Source organism: Nilaparvata lugens, chromosome 9 (assembly GCF_014356525.2).
Source record: "Nilaparvata lugens isolate BPH chromosome 9, ASM1435652v1, whole genome shotgun sequence".
Classification (NCBI taxonomy): domain Eukaryota; kingdom Metazoa; phylum Arthropoda; class Insecta; order Hemiptera; family Delphacidae; genus Nilaparvata; species Nilaparvata lugens.
The window spans coordinates 9296370-9315352 of record NC_052512.1 but is presented as its reverse complement, the minus strand read 5'-3'; the positions used below and the strand labels follow the sequence as shown (position 1 = coordinate 9315352).

Below are 18983 nucleotides of genomic sequence, written 5' to 3'. Positions count from 1 at the left end.
CGGATATTACACATTACAAACTTGTATAAGGAAAATCATGATCCGGATGGTAAGAGTAAAAACTCGAATGATACAAAGTATAGAACAGTGATCCATAAACTGCTCAATAGTGCTAAACCCAAATATAGCAAGGTCAGTGGAAGAGGACTTGTGGCGCCATTCAATATGGTGGCAAACAACCGAACCAAGATTGAGTACGTCTACTACAATGATCCCAATGAACTTGTGGACAGGCTGAAACTATTGGATCAGTCCAAGGCAGTTGGCAACACTGGACATGAGAATGAAATCAATTCAATTTTAGAAGAGTTGGTAGAAGGTGGCTACATAGTTGCTAATCCTGCATACTAGTTTCACTATATAAGAGACATTGCTTTGCTTATGTATAGCAGTCAAGTCATGGATTCCATAGGAAACATTAATGCTCGCTACAGGCGTTTGACCAATTTGGGAAATCCACATGCTGACAGGGATGCTGTCAACTTTTCAACATGTAGAGAACTGATTTCAATGTGGCTGCCAAAGACAAGGGACAATACCACATCACAGGTATTTACAAGTCTCAATGATTCAATACTTACTGATATGATGGATCCAATTAAGCCTACTGATGGAGTGAACAATCGATATCTTGAGAAGAGGCTGATTGAGTTTGCTGGTAAAATGTTTTCATTGTATTTAGACATTGTGTTAGATCCGAAAAATACTAAAACTATGAAGGGATTGCTACCCAATGAAATGAAGAAACGTTTCATAGATCTTATGGGATTACCGGAACCCCCTCCTACAACACCACCCGCACAAACATTGTCCACACCAAAAAAAGTATAAAACCAGCTGCTGAAACCGTTGAGAAACATTAGATGGCTGGATGTAAGAGAGAGAGGAAGTACCGGGGAAGAGGGGTACTGTCATCAATTGCAAAAGTTGCAGGTTCAATAGTTAAAAAGAGTGCTGGAAAATTGGTGAACAAGGCAATTGACATTCTACCTGTTGAAATTTACATCCCTGGTTACCAGTACTGTGGACCTGGTACAAAGCTAGAGAAGCGGTTGGCACGAGGCGATCCCGGTATAAATAGTCTTGATCAAGCCTGTAAGGAGCACGACATTGCTTACTCCAGGAGCAGTGATACATCCAGCAGAGCAGTAGCAGACAACATTTTGGCAGATCAAGCTTGGAGTGTGGTAAAATATGCAGACGCGGGAGCACTTGAGAAGGCTGCAGCACAAGCAGTGACCAGCATCATGAAGGCCAAAGCAAAGTTTGGTGGAGGAGTACACCGCAGACGTAAGACAACAAAGACTCGTGGTCAAAAATGAGTAAAGAGATGTTCTGGTAAAAAAGGTAAAGGACTCTACCTGAGACAACAGCGCAGGACGCAGGGAAATGGGGCACGTCGCCGTCAATGTGGCGGCAAGAGAAGACGCTAGTTGCCCTACCTGATCGAGCCCTTACCGATGCTGATCTCTACAAGTATGCATGTCGACTGAAGCTAAAGCACTTTCGAGGAGTGTTTATGCGGGATGCTCTACCATTGAATGGGCCCTGGAGGAGAGAATGCGGCATTATCAACCTGGACACCAGCACTGGAGCTGGCACACATTGGGTGTGCTATGTGAAGAAGGATGATGTGTCTCACTACTTTGATGGATTTGGCAACCTGAGACTGCCACAGGAGTTTATCAACTATATGCACAAAGGACTGGAGCCAGCATTGAGGATTGAGTACAACTATGATCAGAAGCAGGAAGATCTTTACTCACACATCTGTGGGCATTTGTGTTTACAATTTTTGATTGATGAAAATAAATAAATGATTCACTATCTCTCTTGTACATTATTCCCATGCCTATAAATAACGAGTGTAGGCTGATTGCTACTCATTATGCAACTGTATGTTGAGCAGGCAACAACAATGATGTGGTGTTTTGGAGGTAGGACATCAATACTAAAGAGTGACTTTTATCCACCACTTGATGTGAGCAGTGGTGAATAGGAAATTGGTCTGATTAGCTTTACAAGTTGCAACTCAATACCTAATATTGAGGAAGGTTTCAATAATGTACTACATTTTTATGCAAGTAATAGGATTTCTAAGAAGGGTGTTACCAGTGCAGAGATAACACATGATGAGCTACGGAGTATGGCTAAAGCAAGATTTGAAGAGTATTGGAGCGAGGTGCTTAAACATCAGAAGCATAAACCTGGCAAGTCTGATGATGATGATAAGGATGGTACAGTATTGCCTAATAGGACTAAAAGGAGAATGCCAGCTACTACTGTTGACAAGGAGGATTTGGTTCTGCATCAGGTATCATTAACTACAGGTAGCTTTGAATTTTCTACAATTACTGACTTGCTTGCACAAAGGCTGTCGGAAAATGATGTTGATTTCCAGGTGACTGTAGATCCATCAACCTTAAAGTGTATATTTTTGAGCAGTGCTAAGCTGGATTTATGACCACAAGATTCAATAGGGAAACTGTTGGGTTTCACCAATACCCAGTTCATGGAACCCAACACATCTACTAGAAGTGATAATACTGTACAAATCAGTCGGCCTAATGTGATACGCATCACCTGCAACATTGTGACTGGATCTTACTCTAATGGAATTACAGATCATGTGATCTATGAGTTTTACCCAAACATTGATCCAGGGTATAAAATGGTGGTGACTGTGCAGAATGTAATCTATTTACCTATAGACATCAAGCAGATTGGTAGCATCACACTGCAAGTAGTCAACGAGTACGGTTGTCTTATAAATAATAGAGGTGAGGAAATAAATATTGCTTTACATTTGAGACAACGCAAGTGAAATGGTGCTGTTATTTGAAAAGTGGAATCAAGGATTGGATATGGAGGCTGCAGTCCATCCTCCTCCTTCTTCTTCTCTCCATCATCATCATCCTCCTTTGCCTATAAAAGAAGATAAAAGGGAAGAAAGATTCATTCAGCATTCAACCTTGACAAGGTTAACATCTAGGAGCATCAAGTATTTGCAAGAATGAGGCTGTCAGATATAAGTAGAATAGGAAGATGGGAGTTTTGGATGTGACACAGAATGGACCGTCATCGGACAACAGTATCATTGGGTTTGAGTACCATTCTCATGCACCCTATACTGTAAGCTATAATGCCAATGACAAGATACGGATTCCAATTCAACAGCAAGATGTTTACACACTGCCATCGGAGAGCTATCTACATTTGGAGTATACTGTTACTGGAGCTGCCAACGCTGCTGTGGCCAGAACTCCATGTGTCTCTGGATTCTTCAGCAATGTGTTTTCAGAGATATGCTATGAAATCAATGGTGTGGAGGTGGATGGTATACGCAATCCTGGAGTTACCAGCCTAATGAAGAATGCTGTTACATTTGAACGCAATGAGTTGGCCAAGACGGAAGGAGCTGGCTACAAGTTTAGTTCAACCACTGGATCCACCGATTTTGCCGCCAATGGAGCTGACACTACAATCATGGATGTGCCTTTGAGATATCTGCTAGGCTTTGCTAAAGACTATGGACAGATTTTACTCAATGTGAAACAAGAGCTGGTGTTGAGGGTCAGCCCCAACTTTCACGACTGTGTGAATGTTGCTGCTACCAATGTAGCAATCACAAAGCTTTTGTGGAGAATGCCTTATGTGGAAGTGGCAGATGATGTGAAACTGCGTCTGCTACAGATTGTACAGAACGACACACCCATCAGTATACCATTTCGACATTGGGAGTTGTATACCTATCCAACGTTACCGCAGACAAGAAAGCATACATGGACTGTCAAGTCGACATCACAGCTTGAAAAGCCACGATACATTGTGGTTGGGCTACAGACTGCAAGACAAGGTGTGGCGGCAGCCAACAGTTCTCGCTTTGACAAGTGTAATATGAAGGATGTTCGAGTGTTTTTAAACAACAGATACTACCCATATGAGAGCATTGATGGTGATGATAATCGCATCTACAACATGTATGCAGCTTTCAATGGAGTCTACAACCATGGTAATGCTCGTGCAAGCAACTCCTACATTACAGCAGAAAGTGGTGTAGATGACTGGTCATCGAGTAGAGCGGAGAACATTTTTGGGCCACTACCACTATACCTGATGAACTTTCAAGGTTTTGAAGGTTTGGACAACAAGTTTATTGTGAAGGAGATGGCTATCCTGGAGCAGGATGATGAGCATCATGTGACTACTCATCACTACTTTTTCAAGCCTCCCTACTCTGAGTCTCTGCTCCAGACTAGTAGGCAAATCATCGCCAACAACTGTATACATCAAGCTAAACATGGACTCAGGTGGTCAGACTGTGGGACAGAACATCTTCCCTATTCAGCTTTGATGGAAATTGTGCATGGAACAGTTGGAAGGTGGTTGGATCAGAACCAGCAGCGTCCAATTAAAATCTTTGTCCATGGATATAAGCAGATTACTCTACTGGATACAATTCTACAACTGAACAATGTGGAGTACCTAGACCTATCATCACCATATTCCTTTCCTGCTATGCCTGATTCTGAGTTGCTGATCAAGAAGATTGATGGTATATACTGCCCAGAACATCATCTACTCAACGTTATCGACATGGTGCGGAACAAGCTATCATCTCCAACGTTTGGAGATTGGTCAACCAACAACGTCAGCAACATTGATGGATTGTCAAATACACAACTATTTTGCTCATTGAAAATTGTTATTGCTCTACATGGATGGATTAATAAAACTTTGTTAGAAGATAGAACCTTTTGTCACAATTTTTTCAATGCTGTTAATACTCATTTGCATTATCAATAAAAAGAAATATTGTAATGAACTCTATGCTCTATCATTTATCCTCCTCCTCACTCCTCTTTGAGTGGAGTGCACACTTCGTGTTCACATAGAGCTATTGTATTACGTCATACAGACCTATTGAAACAGGAAATGGGTTACCCCCACCACTCAGCAAGCAGAGTATAAAAGATGATGCTGACAACAAAATACACTCAGTCTTACAATGTTGTCAGACAGTGAACATGAACTTTATCTGTTTAATGCAGTGAGTGAGCTTGAAGCTGAACTGAATTATCACGGTATAATGACATTGAGTGACTTTTTCAAGGAGAGTAGACATTTTGAGTTCTGTACAGATCGTGAATCTCATAGTTGTGCATGCATACGACTCAGGCAGAAGCAGCAGGCTGTTGTTGATACAGTCAAGGATAGAAACGTTTTCTTTGTATGTGATGATCTTCACAACCCATTGAGAAATACTCATGTGACCTCCACTGATGTGAAATGTTTCCTGCTGAAAGTTTTCATGCAAACTATGAAGAGTATCAAGGATAATATCGATAAGAGGGCAATGCGTCATTGCCCACCAGGACTAGCAATGAAATTCACTGTCATGTTTGATGATACTTGCATACTGCTAAAATCTTTCTTCAAGTTGGATAAGGGTAGAATGGCTGCTATTGTTAATCTTGAGAAGGTACCCAACTGGAGGGATAAGGATGTGAAGATTGTGTTGAGTGTTCTCAATCAGGACCAATACTACAAGTGTGATTTTATATGCAGACAACAATCCAAATGTCTACTGGGACTGGGTCAAAAGGAGATCAAATTTGTAGGATTTACAAAAATTGAGAGCACAGGACATGTGAAACGATTCAGGCTGGAGGATGAAACATCTGGTGATTCAGCTTTTGAGATTAGCATCTACAAGGCTGTACGCATACCCATGCCACTGCCATCTACTGGGGGATATGATGAAGTTGATGGACCATGCATTGTTCGTGAAAGGAATAAGCCATCAGTTGAGCGTTATGTCACCAACAATGATTATAGCCGAGGAGAAAGACTTCTTCAGCTGTATATTCTATTCAATACTGAAGATTAATTATATGTTTGCCAATAAATACTATGTGTAATGATCCATTTTTTATTATTGATTATCCTACTTCCTCATATAGATAAGAAATTAGGTTGTTAAGCTTTCAATGAAAATATCTATTGACATGTTGCAATAGGTTGACCAAGATGCAAAATATCAAAAGATATCCATTATGGTGTAATGGTATACAACCCTGTATACTGACCTTATCAATTGGGACCCTACATCAATCTCTACCCCTGAAGGTTTGAACCCAGGACCTACAGCATGGAAAGCGGCGCCGCTAACCACTACACCATAATGGATATCTATTAACTAGCTTCAACTATATGCTATTTCAGTATCGACCTAGAGGAAACATCTATATTGATGTGCAAGATTCTGACCTACTATTATTATTATCTATGGGATGAGGTGTTGAACATTGAATTAATGAAACTCTCAATCAATGGTTAACACATAAAATGAGGTTTATTTCATACATGAGAGTTAGTTTTAGACAGTGGATCAGCCAATGAGGGTTTATTTCTTTATTATCATATCACAAATAGTAATACATTCGATATTAACTGATTGGTGTGATGAGGGCTACTGCCAAATTGAAACCATCTTGGCCTCAGCTGGTGGGATGATTGGTGGCGGTGGTGGGTTGACTGGCAGCAATAGTGGGGTGACTGGTGACGATAGTGGGACGACTGGTGGCGATAGTGGGACGACTGGTGACGATAGTGGGACGACTGGTGACGATAGTGGGGCGACAGGTGACGATAGTGGGACGACTGGCGGCGATAGTGGGATGACTGGTGGCGATGGTGGGGCGACTGGTGGCGGTTGGATGACTAGTTGTGGTTGGATGACTGGTGTTATGGATTGAGGTCTACTTCTGATGAGCAATCCATCGACGATAGCAAACTCCATCCACTAGAATTTCCTTCAAATTTCGACTCCATCAACCAACTGATGATGTCTGGAAGATTGATGATACTGAAGATGGCGTAGTTTAGAGTTTGCTCATCTGGAACAATGCAAAACAATATTGTATTAGTATGGTATGCAGTATTCAACTCTATATATAAATCACTATCAACAGATGTGGGGGATGAAGGTAGTGAATCGGTATCTAGGATCGTGTGTTGGGGATGGAGGTTCATAGGTGTTTATGTTCTAGGGATGATGGTCCGGAGCTGTATGGGGGAATGTGAATGGGGGTCTAGGATCTACTTTGTAATTATACGTTTTTTAGGTTAGGATGGATTACAACCACCAACTCGAAGAACCTAATTCATAATTGAACTCATAACTTGTATGTATTGGAACCTAATTCATAATTACACTAGTCATTTTTGACTATTTCATGTACTCTATGTATTGGGACCTAATTCATAATTAAACTTGACATTTTCGAATTTAAGTCATTTTAGATTTTAATTGTCAGTCTCAAACCATCTACTTCAAAATTACACTCTTTTGAACTTAATTGTTGAATCATGAATATAATATAAATATATATAGAACTATAAAATGCACTGGTACTTACTCTTCATGTTGATAAAGATGAAAGTGATCCGAAACCAATATACTAGAATCACACACACGTACTGGTGGTACACACACGTACTGACGGCACGACTGCCCAAGACACAATGTCCCACTCCTTGCAGAACAACTCCTTTCATACCCCAGTTCAGGATCCAGAGGGATTTTTTTTCCCTTTCTCCCTTTTTTCCCATTTATTTCCGATTTTATGTGTTTTTAATTTTTTTTTTCAATTTTTTTTTTGTTTTTTGTTTTTTTTTCCAATTTTTTTTTTTTAATTTTTTTTTCAATTTTTTTTCTTTAATTTTTTTTTTCTTTTTTTTTTATTTTTTTTTTCATTTTTTTGTTTTTTTTATTTATTTATTATTTTTTTTTTTTTTATTCATTTTTTTTTGTGACCTTGAGGTTCGGGTGGTTGACCTGGATGACCTTGAGGTTAAGGTGGTTGACCTGGATGACCTTGTGGTGGGTGTGGTTGCCCTGGATGACCTTGAGGTGGGTGTGGTTGACCTGGATGACCTTGAGGTTGGGTTGGCTGACCTGGATGACCTTGAGGTTGAGGTGGTTGACCTGGATGACCTTGAGGTTAAGTTGGTTGACCTGGATGACCTTGAGGTTAAGGTGGTTGACCTGGATGACCTTGAGGTTAAGGTGGTTGACCTGGATGACCTTGAGGTTAGGGTGGTTGACCTGGATGACCTTGAGGTTAGGGTGGTTAACCTGGATGACCTTGAGGTAAAGGGGGAGTCTGGTGCACTTGTGCACCAGACTCCCCCTTTTATATCTACTTATGTAATTCACTCATGAAAGATGTACGTTCACATTAGAGTTTAATGCTTGGGATTAAGGTATGATTTTAGAAGAGAGGCCCGGAATTTTTTTTTCGGGGGGGGCTCGGTTTGGAAACGTTACGCCACTGATAATACTACCAATACTACAGCTTGAAATGCTCACAGAGACCAGAACACTTGTTTCAGATATGCAGCTTATTATTTGCTCAAAAGTGATTGAGACAATATTCAATAGGAATATTATGCATCGACAAACATGGTGGCACTTTTATTTTAGATAAATTTAACTGCCTGACTTGGAAACTAGCGGCCACTAAATCTATTACTCAACGTGCCCTTCGTCTAATTTCTGTTTGAGAATTGAATTAATTTTCTAGTTTTTCGTTCAATTCAAACGTTAGATTGAGTTTAGTTTACGATAGATTATTCACATTGAGAAAACAAATGAAAGATTTGAAAACAGTTGAAATTGATTCACGTTTATATCACAGCTATTCAGGAGAAAATTGGAACAAGACAGTGCACCACAACATTTTCTTGTTTCTTGTTAAAAAGTCAGCTGGCTTTTGAATTACCAACCCAATGAGAATATTTCATGAATTTATCATTTCAGTTGTGACGATCATAATACTAATTATTTTGCTAGCCTATTGAATTCACAAATTGCCTTCTAATCAACCAATATTATTATTATTATTTTCCAATTGATCACTTTAAGTCTATCCGTGACGTCATCAAGTTGACTGGACATAGAGCCTATCGCAGCCTATTCAAACCATTGTTTATTAGCTTAGAAAAGATGTCTTTTTCCGAACTGTTTCCTTACATAAGTTTTCCGAATTGATGAAAATTGAATATCAAGTTCCTATCAATTTTTCCTTCAGAGAGCTGATACAATTTCACACATTAACACAATCGTTCCCCCAAAGAATTAATACTTTCAAGCCCTCACTGAATTGTACTTTCAAATCTAATTCATGCTGCAAAGATGCATGATTTCCAATGTACCCCATTTGACCTGGTCAAGTCATATCTCAACCCAAGAGAATGTAAGTGAGAACACTCTCCACTATGCAAAAATATAGTGCATCGGGATTCAATCGAACGATCGTATTAGCGGTCTGTGTAATTTTTACTCCATAAAAATTACAATATAAACGGTCTGTGCCGTAAAAAATAATAATAATGGTTACATCATAGTAGTGGATATTGGTCCTCCATCTCTTATGAACAATAACAAATACAATTCAGTGATTTTGAAGTATTTTACAATAATGATTCAAAATAAATTCCAAATCTTTCTGAGGAAGAACAATTTTAGTTAATGAGATAACAGACGTTTGACTGGATACTATATAAGATGACAGACTAGATAATATTACTGACTAGGAAAATAATAATTTTTGGTTCTAAAGTGGCATATAACTTTTTCAGGCTTATACACATATGCACAATAGATATTTCTAACAAATAATAATAGAAGTCTAATGCTTTTGTATCCCTCAATTCCTTACAAGGGATGGCATGACCTTGATATACGGTATATAATTCCGTTAAGGTGTTCTCAATCGTTTCTTGACAAAATTCAATTTTGACATGAAACATGCTAATTTATTTCATATGGTTGATGCTGTATTTTCATGCTGAATTTGTTGAATAGATCATGTGCATAATCTATACTTATGAAATTCTTATCTCACTGACTCACTGATCACGATTTCTGGAAAACTACTGGACGGATTGCAACAAAACTTGAAATATAGCTTCCTGATAAGTCCTAGGTGCTCACTAAGAAATCTTTTGGCGATATTTTAACTCTGAGGGTGGTTTTTAAGGGTTTAAAGTTCGTCTTTTAGCATGTATATTCTTCTCATTCCAATCTCTTAATTATAATAATTGAAATGTCCGTACCATATGTTAATATAGAACTATTATCTGAAGAGAGCACCTCTTCGAAACAGTTGTTATCTGGTAACCAAATTAATAATTTTGTCAGGTTGGCATTAAGTTGAGTTAACTTCGTTAGGTTGGCACCAAGTTGAAGATTGAAATGCATTCATCGCGGAAAAATTGATTGGGCACTGCTACTTCAATCAGAGCTATTCCTGAGAATATAATATTATTATTTATTTTCCAATCACTTGATAATGGCATTATTTATAGCTGAAACATGTCGTGTTGAATAATTTTAAAAAGGGTAATCAGATTTATAAATATAAGAATAAATATTTGTATTTATTCCTGGGAGTATGGATAATTTTTATGTTTCATAAAACAAACGTTTATGACGGGAGTTCTATCAATTATTGATCCTATTCTATCAAGACTAATTTTGTTTGTATATCTGACAGATCGCGTGAACAGCTTGAACAATTTCGATAAAATTTTAATTATTCAGTATCATGAAGGGAGGATATTTTTAAAACTTCAGAAGTGTCCGTTGTGGAATCTGTGTGCAAAGAATTAAGAAATTCGGCCAGAATTTAACTTGACGAGAGAAAGGGGTTATTTATTATACCGGCCAAATAGCAGTTGTTGCTTTTCCTAATGTTAAAATATCTTCCATAGAAGTAAAGCGCTTTTCCCATGAATCAATTATTCCCAAACATTGGTTGTGTTACCAAAGAAAATAGAAGGTAGCTTTCGATAAAAATATTAGAGAATATGCATCACAGTTCGTTGATATTCAATTGAAACTGTCAGTATACCTCATAAACAGCATCAATGCTCCCAATTCAAATAAGGCTGACTCATTGATGTGAATCTTACTATAATTTGTTCACATCAGATCAGATGGAGATAAGATGATAGATACTGTTTCGATGTCAAAATTATGATTGCCATTTTTTCTTTTTATGCCAGCTGTTATTAGTTTCGATTTCAATATCATGTTTGACATTTTCGCTTCTTATCCACGTTGTTATTATTATGTGAAATAAGCTCATTGAATGAAATGATAATCATTGAAGTCAATTATACTAAGCGAAAAATTTCTGTTTAAATATGTGTGTTTGCGGATATGTATATGTATGTCTGACGGATCTCAAAACGCCTCTAACATTTTTTTATTGAATCAGGAATAGAGTACGTTTGCGATAAGAAAATTATTTTGGAACAGGTCTCAACTCTGGGAAAAATCGCTGAAGCTCTTTCAGAAAGGATTATTGGTCCCTCAAGTAGCAGCTGATCAAAAATGTTTCAATACTCTGTTGAAAACGTGAGAAAGAAAGTGTGAGCAAGTGGAAAATATTATAATAGCTGTAGTTGAGTTACCAAATTCAGCGATATTATTTTAAAACATTGCAGTATTCATGGAACATCTGGAAGAATAGATACAGAAAGTGACCGGATGATAGAAAAATAAATTTAAAAATTGATCTCTCCAAACATATGGTAGTTTAATTGATGTTTATTGTGACGAGATAGAAATGCGACTAATTTCTTCAGCTTCTGTTGTATTGGTTCCTCTTTTGCTCCATGTTTCTACGCAGCCATGGCCTAGAGAGCCAGTTGTCCTGTCTGTTAATTTCTAATCCGGACCAAATACCACAAGAACCAATCAGAGAAGCCTTCTATTAAAAAAAAACCCTACTCTGATTAGTTCTCATGGAATCTAATCGTGATAGAAATTGAACAGGCTTTTGAGCTACTGAACCTGATATTTTCATGTTCCAAAATCAGCTAAAAACAATATCGATAAAACATATTATTCCATCAGCTGGTCCTATTTCCTTTCATCCTATACTATTAAACGAGCAATTTCTGTTTATATGTTTAGATGTTCAGATGTTTGGATGTTTAGATGTTTATATGTTTGTATTTTACCGGATCTCGAAAACGGCTCTAACGATTCTCATGAAATTCAGAGCATAGTAAGTTTATAATATAAAAATTCGATTTCACTAGGTCTCATCCCTGGGGAAACTCACTGAAGGACATTGAAAGGATAATATTATTGTTCATCCTTGAAAAACAGCTGATAATTATTATTTCGTCGTCTGTTGATGATGGAAGTGAGTGAGCGAGTTCATGTGAGTGGGACTGTGTCAAAATTATGACTCAGTTGTTGAACTTTTGTAATCATTCAATCAGGTACTTAGTGCCGGTTGAAAAAAAGACAGATTATTTTCAATCCTGATAAATTCCAGTAGATCTGCCTTTTTGAAATGGTCTTCTCTGATTTGGTTCACGTGAAATTAATCAGGACTAAAATTCAACCAGCTTTTGTGCAACCGGGCCTTTGTGGGGGAAATTTTTGCATTTTTCTGGGAATTAATCTCAATTTAATGTGATTAGATAGAACATTTTCTGTATGAACTATGAATGATATTAAAATGTCTTCTTTCGTAGTAATTTTTTTATGCTTCTGTACTCCAGAGCAAAGCTTGGTCCCCGATATTGATGTCATTACATGACACAAGACAATCAGTCACATTAAATGTTAGACTAATTATTATTAATGGACTTCCATGAAAGAAAGAATCAGTGGGTTGGCTGCTTTTACACTTTTGAATAAGTGGAAGGAAGAGTAAAGCTGCGTTTACACCAAAGTTATTAACTAAATGTAAGCATTTGATGAACATATGTGTGAGTGGAGTTCCGTTCAATCTAATGGAATCCATAAGGATTAAGTTATCAACATTTTGTCAATATTTTCAGTGTAGACCAGCTTAAGCGATAGGCTATGCCAGAAATTCCAGAATAAGCAAGAGATCCATGGATACCAGAGTCAACCAATTCCAAATAAACTTGATTTGGAATTCTATTTTCAATTGCAACAAGCAAAAGCAAAAATAACAAGATCACTGCTAATTTGATAACTGTCAACGAGAAATATTAATTATTGCCAATGGATAAAGTCGAGGTCGACTGTTAAGCCCCGCCCAATATTCCACAAAATTCGCAGCAATTAGTCTACTATTCTACAGAGCACTTCCAACACATCAATATTAATAATTCAAATGATTAGACTCAATAATTTTCATGCCAAGCTGTGGCCTAATTCCTTTATTATTACCGATTGAGGGCAGATCATAAGATGCTCCTAGCAAATAATAGTAGGTCTGTGATACAAAAATTTGAGCTGAGTCTCATCTCTGAGATAAATTGAGAGGAGAAATTGATCATCCAAGTAGCAGCTTATTGGAACAGAAATTTTCATCGTTTGTTGAAAACTAAAGAGAGGGAGAGAGAAAATCAACAGCTGTGGTTATAATATTTAGCAATAATTATAATTTGAAAACATTGCATGATTAAATGAAAATATTCCCTGATGTCAAGATGAGTGCATAAGAGCAACTGGGTGACACCATAAGGCATTGATAACTTTTAATTGCTTTTTAAAATGCGCAGTTGAATGTATATTTCAACAGAGTTGAATGTGTTGTTCAAACTGAGGTGATAGCAACGCAGCTAATCATCACACTTACTGACAACGATCTTTGGGTAACTAAGTATTATAGAAATGTATTTGAATGAAACTTGAAACGGTCCTATATATTATAACATTTTCATTGAGGGAGAGCACCTTTTTGGATACAAAATTCTATGACAGTGACGAGACTATATTGATTAATTATTCAAGTTATATTCAGCAAGCAATTTTTGTTTGTATGATTGATCTCAAAATCGATTATAACGGCTTTGGTAGAATTCAGGTTATAAATATTTTACAAAAATAATCTGATCATTTAATTCTCGTAGCGAAGCACGCGTATCCTGCTAGTATATATATATATATATATATATATATATATATATATATATATATATATATATTGTGAGAATTTGGGGATTGACCTGAGGGTCCTCAATTTGATAAATCGGAATGGACTCACCGATGATTTTTTTTAAGCATTCGTCCCCGGACAGCAATCCTCCGGTAGAGCATTAGGTTTTCTTCTGTCCCCCAGCCTTCTTTCACACGCGTATTCACTAAACCGTTTATTCACTTCGATTATCCGCACACTTTTACGATTGCGAGTCCCGAGAAGTCTAGGAGAAGAGTGACTAGAACAGCCGAGCTCCTTCTAAGTTGACGGGAGAGATTCCCGTTACTCTGGCAGATAACGCCGTAATCCAATATTTCCCCAAAGTTATGGAGGTGGGGGTAAGCAATTGTAAAAGAGAGAACTCTCAATGTAAGAGGACTAGATAATGAACATGGAGGTAGATGGATAATTTGAAGAACACCTTTCCGAGAGAGAGTATATAATAATAATTGACAGCTATAATAAGGTATTGAAATGAATTTTTATTATATTAAAGCTGCATGAATCGAAGTAATAGCTGGCTGGCATCTTATCTTATCAATATTGCTGCTCGCTACTATCAATTTGAGCTATGCCAGCCCGCTTATGAAATGTGATGTCACATAAAAGCCCCAAATTTGCAAGAGGTTGTGTCTCAAGGTCTTGCCAATTTCTCACCCATACAGCACATTTCAGCCCTCACATCGGGTCAACTGCAGCAAACCTAGCCAAGCATCTCCAACATTTCACTATCACACTTCAGGATTGTGGTAGTACCAGATGGGAAACAATCAACCATCACTAGAAAATTGATATAAGTCTGGGTCCAAGCCCTTCGACTTCAAAAGTGGAATTCTCTCCACAACAATTACAATAATTAGTGAAGTGGGCAACAAACCCCACTCACCTAAAAAAAAAGAAGAAAATCCCAAATAATTCAACAAGATGCAATACTAAGTTTGCTGGCCCGCCATACTCCAATATCTCCATCATGACAATATCAGTGATGCCACATAAGTTTGCAAATAGCAATTCCCACAAACTGAATACAATTAGAGCATTATGTCACATTTCTGACTAACTTAATTTGTCTTTGATTTCTCCAATTTCAATTAAAATTAAATTTGCAAATAATTTTATATCTGTGTTTATTATTCATTCCATAGACAACCTTGTCTTTTCAATTGATTATTTTTCTCTCTTGGATGTGTTCATTTTGTGTTGGGCTCTATTCTTTCATTTCTATCTCATGTTTAATCTTTCTCTACTTTGATTATCTCATTGGCCGGCTGTGCGTTCACTCTTTCAACCTGATTCTGTTTATTGGCTGTGTGTATGTTCCAATCGTTTCACTTTCTCATTTTCCTTACAGTGGGGCATGCTGATAATAACAAATAATATTCTTCAAATAACATCTAAGAAATATAATAATAATCTTAACAATGATACTAATTCTAATCTTAATGCTAATAACAATAATAATACTGAGTAAATTTCACAGATATCACAGACATTTTTCTTTGGTTAATTTTTTGTTATATTTTTTTGTCTTTGTTTTGTTATTTAATTGTATTACTTGATGTTTTGTTATTACAGCACATTGCTGCTATTGATTTAACAATTTTTCTCCAACTTTTTTGTCTGTGTTGATAATATTTCTATTGATAATGGTTTTCTATTGAACCAAGCCAAGACACAGGCAGTTGTCTTCAGTTAAGGACCATATGTGAGCGACCCCTCGATTTCTAATAAGGCCAGATTTCTTGGACTGACGGTGGATAATGATCTGTTTTGGGCTCCTCATATTGATACGGTTTTAGATAGGTTGTCTCGAGTGAACTTCCTCTTACTGTATTTGATGTCATGTGTGCCTTTTGAATATGTAAAGTCTTCATATTTTGCTCTGTTCCAGTCAGTTCTGTGGTATGGTCTGGTGTTCTGGGTTAATGCTACCAGGATTGGAGAGGTATTAATAATGCAGAAGAGAGCTATCAGAATAATGAGTAGAGCCGATAGAATAGCCCACTGTAAGCCACTTTTTGTTGAGCTTGGCATTCTTACGGTAGTGAATCTGTTGTTGCCTGAGTCAGTATCACCCAGTCGCATTCAGTCATTTCCCTGTCACTCTGTTTCTTGAACTCCACATTTTCCTCCATCAATTCCTTTTGCAAGTATTTACCCTGGCTCAACACGTTTGATTGAAATTCCTCCTCCATTTGGTCCAATCTCGAACTCATGCTCATATGCGCCTCCTTCATTATTTTCAACAGACTATTTTCAAGACTCCTCTGATGTGTCCTCCGCTCCTTACGCAATTCATTGAGAAAATCCAGCATACAATCCGATTGTTGGATCCGATTGGCTTCCTATTTCGGTAGTATTGGGATGAGAAGGTGGATTGTATTAACGGCTACATCAATAGGCTGTGTTGTATTGACCTCTTGAATGACGTCCCTTCGCAGAGCAACGGATTCTGGAATCGACGATCTGGTGGGTGACGCTCTCTCCTGCATTGTATCTGTCGCATTCAATTGTGTGGATGACCAGTGATGTTGGATCTCTTGGGTGGACGTCGAACTACTGGACTGTGGATGTCCGCCGGGTGAATCATTGGTGGATGTGTTGTAATCAGTGGTCAATTCGTTCTCCATATTTTTCAACGATGAGAAGTAGACAAAGAGAAGATCATTATATCAAATAATTGAGCAATCCAACGATGAAAAGAAGTCAAAGTGAAGATTAGAGAAAATATAATTGAATACAATAACAATGAAGCTCTCAACTGAAATGAAGTGAGATAGCCGATAAGATAACAACCAGTCAATGATGAGCGTTGACGATTATAATGCGCGATAGAAGTTGAACGGTTATTGCTCATCAATTGAAAGCTTGTATAAAATAACCAGTATCGCAAAATCTTCCACCCACATGAAACACAAGCAATATACCCTACTCATAACGTAATATAACATCAAAAATATAAATATGAATTATGATGATTATTATCTATATTTTATTATATTATATTATAATAAGCATCAATAAAAAATAACACTTTATTTGCAATGATTAAGTTACTCCAACATTTCAAACTTGTACTGTGTCTCATAAAATAATACAATACTGGACAATAGAACTTTCAATAAAATATTGCGATTAGTTCTGATAGTATATAATATTCCTTGATTTGCCAATAATATTGTCATAGGTTTTGATAATATTTAATATTGCATAATACGCATCAATAGAAACATCACCTCAACTTACAATATTCGATTATTAAAATGATTCCGAAATTGTTGTATTTAATTTGTATAATAATATTAGCTTCATTAAAAATATTACCTTGATTTGCAATAATATTGTTCATCGGATAAATAATTTTCGAATTGTTGGTGTAACCACAAGTCATGTAGTAGTTCAAGGCAATCCATATGATATCATATTATATCCGATGAATAGGCCTATTATCATTAATTTTGATAATATATGATTTATCATTAAGTGTCAATAATATTAGCATTAATTTCATAATTCATAATTATATGCCAATAATACCAATAAAGCATCAATGAATACTAATAACTCAATAAGAAATATAGGGCTACTAAACATGAAATGATTTATTAGGAAGGTGATTTATATAATAACGGATTTATAATACTGAAATGGACTATATTATATTATTCATGAAGTTCTCTAAGAAACTATTCATATAACTAACTCTCTAATGAATAATAAATTGTAATAATAATTTATATAATTCATATAGTGTCTGCTTATAATAGTTATTTTGTAATAGGTTTATAGCAGTCGAGTTTAGTATGCCCTTCATAAATCCTTGACATCATCAAGCTATCATTATGTTGCATGCCTTTGCAGGACAAATCTGCGATAATCATGTCTCATAGAACTATGATTAATCGATAATGAAAATAATATATTTTCCTTGGAATGTACAGTTCAGATTCAATTCAATGTGACTAGAATAGGTATTATTTTTCAACATTAACAACAGCAGGCTTTTGTAGGATAGGACCTGCAATAATAATTCATTGATTGTAGAGCTCTGCTAGTGACTATCACGATACTGTATAATTATCTAAGAATATTGATTAAATTAACATGAATATCACAGAAATAGCCTAATACATCTATCCCAAAGGCATAAACTTCTCTCTCGGTAAGGTGTGCTCTATAAATCATTCTAATAAATCCAATAATTTTTGAATGGTGAATTCTATCTCAGGAAACTGAATTTTTAATTGATCTAAATGAATACTGAATCGTGATAAATTAATATGGTGATAGTATTTCTAAATGAAAAATTTACTAAGAAAATACTGAAGGCTTTTTCAACTAGAAATTATTTTTCATTGATAATATTATTCACAGTGAGCTCCTCCTAAAGTCCATGTTCGCGGGTCGCCATTTTGTGAGAATTTGGGGATTGACCTAAGGGTCCTTAATTCGATAAATCGGAATGGACTCACCGATTTTTTTAAGCATTTGTCCCCGGACAGCAATCCTCCGGTAGAGCATTAGGAAGTCTTCTGTCCGCCAGCCTTCTTTCACACGCGTATTCACTAAACCGTTTATTAACTTCGATTATCCGCACACTTTTATGATTGTGAGTCCCGAGATGTCTAGGAGAAGAGGGACTATAACAGGCCGAGCTGAGTTGAAGGGAGAGAGTCCCGTTACTCTGGCAGATAACGCCGTAAGCCAATATTTCCCCAAAGTTATGGAGGAAGGGGTAAGCAATTGTAAAAGAGAGAACTCTCAATGTAAGAGGACTAGATAATGAACATGGAGGTAGAGGGATAATTTGAAGAACACCTTTCCGAGAGAGAGTATAAAATAATAATTAAAAATATAACTTGACATACATTGACAGCTATAATAAGGTATTGAAATGAATTTTTATTATATTAGAGCTGCATGAATCGAAGTAATAGCTGGCTGGCATCTTATCTTATCAATATTGCTGCTCACTACTATCAATTTGAGCTATGCCAGCCT

The 18983-nt window shown here is 36.8% G+C and overlaps 1 protein-coding gene and 1 non-coding gene across 3 annotated transcripts in view; one reads left to right on the top strand and one right to left on the bottom strand.

Moving 5' to 3' along the window:
• Positions 1 to 18983, top strand: part of LOC111047664 (lipase 3-like) — a 174138-nt gene that overhangs the window by 134137 nt on the left and 21018 nt on the right. The window lies entirely within an intron of this gene.
• On the bottom strand, positions 4834 to 4919 carry LOC120353184. Its single transcript, XR_005572223.1, has one exon. It is a non-coding gene; the product is annotated as a small nucleolar RNA SNORD62 (small nucleolar RNA).